This window comes from Chrysochloris asiatica, unplaced genomic scaffold (genome assembly GCF_000296735.1).
Source record: "Chrysochloris asiatica unplaced genomic scaffold, ChrAsi1.0 scaffold00348, whole genome shotgun sequence".
NCBI classification, from domain to species: domain Eukaryota; kingdom Metazoa; phylum Chordata; class Mammalia; order Afrosoricida; family Chrysochloridae; genus Chrysochloris; species Chrysochloris asiatica.
The window spans coordinates 842,581-845,230 of NW_006408866.1; positions in this window are offsets into that span (position 1 = coordinate 842,581).

Consider the following 2,650-nt stretch of genomic DNA (forward strand, 5'->3'; position numbering starts at 1 on the left):
GTTCTGGGACCATCCCCTGAGCCTTCTTGGTCGGCTATTCTGTGTTGTTGTTGGCGGAGCTCTCTGCTATACGTCCACCCGATCCGCCATCTTGTTTGTTCTCCTATCATTGACTTCTTGATCATATATTCTTATTCCCAGCTTCTTTTACAGAGGGTCACTTTAGGTTTTGGAAACAAAGAGTGAAAATAAGAGGGTATTGAGTATCTGGTAGTTCCCCGCCCTTACCTCATTGAATGACGCTCATTCCCCAAAAAAGGTATGATACTTGGAACCTGGGAATCAGAACTGATTTGAAGAGGGTCTTTGCAGCTATAATTAAATGAAGGAACTCCAGATGAGATCACCCTAGGTTATCTGGGTGGAATCTAAGTCCATTGATAATAGTTCTTGGAAGAAGAGGCAAAGAAACAAACAAACAGCAGAAATTGATAAAACCCAGTCCCAGCCAAGAACTGCCTAGAGCCAGCGTAAGCTGGAAGAAGGAAGGAAGCCTTCACAGGGAGCATTATGTTGCCCGCATCTGATTTCATACTTCGGAACTCCAGAACTGTTGGGGAAGAGATTGTGGTAACTTGTTACCGCTGCCACAGGAAATTAATACATGTCCCATCCCCTCCCCTCCAAGGTTCACAGATTCTTGGATAGTGCTCATCATGATAATTAACTGACATTGATATAGCACTTTCTGTATGACAGAAAGAGCCCTGGTGGCCCAGCAGTTGAGCACTTGGCAGCTAACAGAAAGGTCGGTGGTTCAAACCCATAATTGGTTCCCTAGGAGACAGATGTGGCAGTCTGCTTCTGTAAAGATTTGTAACCTTAGACACCCTGTAGGGGCAGTTTGCTCTTTAGTTGGAGCCGACTTGAGAGCAACAACGAGTGTATGTCAGGTGCTGTTCTAAACGCTTTATGATTCACTCTGTAATCCTCCAGGCAACTCTATAGGCCAGATACTATTATCCTTCCCGTTTTACAGATGGAAATGATGAGGCCCAGAGAATGAAGTTCTAACCTAGGCTCATAGAGTTCGGAGAGACAGGGTCCAAGCCAGGCCATTTGGCTCTGCAGTTCATGCTCTCAGCCACTCTGTAAACTAGCATTTGCTGATATGTACCGACGAAGTTCATGCCCCTGGAGAGCTCCCCTGGTGTCCAGCCTCTGATTGGCTGCAGGGAGGAAGGCAGCTCGAGCAGCTTCTCAAGGGGTTGACTCTTGTCGGCCTAATGAAACACTCTGGCTTCTTTTGCTCTGGTGGCATTGTGGTTACAAGTCGGGCTGCTAACCTCAAGGTCAGCAGTTTGAAACCACCAGCCGTTATGTGGGAGAAAGATGAAGCTTTCTGCTCCAGTAAAGACTTACAGCCTCGGAAACCCTGTGCAGGGTCGACTCCATGGCACATAACCATCAACCACCACCAGTCCTCATCTGTGAGACGGCTTCTCTCTGACAAATGTCACAGTGTGCAATTAGGTGTTTTTTGTGTGGACCTTTGCTTAGTATCTGTTTCCTTTGCTCACCTGTATTCCAGTGCTTTCTATGAAATATCTACAGATGAAGTGTCTGTCTTCACTCTCTCTAATATTGTAACCACTAACAACAAGTGGACTCCTGGTGTGGCACTGTAGGATCAGCACTGGACTGTAAACCACAAGGTCAGCAGTTCAAACCCATCAGCTGCTCCTCAGAAACCCTATACAGGGTCGTTACGAGTTGGCATCAACTCAACAACACTTAACAACAACAACAACAGCAACAGGTTGTGGCAGCCTGCTTCTATAAATGTGATCTGTTAGTCTGAGGAAATGAACGTCCAGTCATGTTCAACTTTAATAAATTTAAATAGCTACCTGTGGTTGGAGAGCACAGTGGCTCTGTAGGATAAGCATTGGACTGCAAGCCACAAGGTTGGCAGTTTGAGCCCACCAGCCACTCTGCAGAAGAAAGATGACACTATCTACTCCCTCAAAGACTTACAGCCTCAAAAACTATATACAGGGTCGCTTTAAGTCAGAACCGACTTGTCAGCACTTAACAACCACGAACCAGTGGTCAGTGGCTAATGAATTAGGCAGTGCAGCTCTATGTTCATTGAGGACAAGAAGCATATCTGTTGTCCATTTTTGTATCCAGTGTCCAGAACAAGGCATTGTTGTTGTTAAGTGCCATGGAGTCAATTCTGACTCATAGTGACCCTATATAGGCTTCCCAAGGAGTGGCTGGTGAGTTTGAACCGCTGACCTTGTGGTTCAAATTGACCTTGTGGTCCAGTGCTTTAGCCCACAGTGCCACACCAGAACTCCAAGGCATAGCCCACCAAAAGTTAGAGGGAGAGTTTTGTTGGGTATATGATTCTTGGATGGCAATTTTTTTCTTCTGGAGTTTTGTCGATGTCATCCCATTGCCTTTTTGCCTGTGTGGTTTCTGATGAAAAATCAGAGCTTAGTCTTACTGGTTCTCCTTTGTCGGTAACGCTTCATTTTTCCTGAGCTTGTCTGTGGTTTTGGAGAATTTGACTGTGATACAGCTTGGTGATTTTCTTTGAGGTTTGTCCTATTTGGAGTTTATTCAGCTTCTTGAGTGCTTGTTTTTTTGTCTTTCATGATGTTAGGGAAGTTTTCTTCATGATATTAAGAGTTTTCTTCATGAT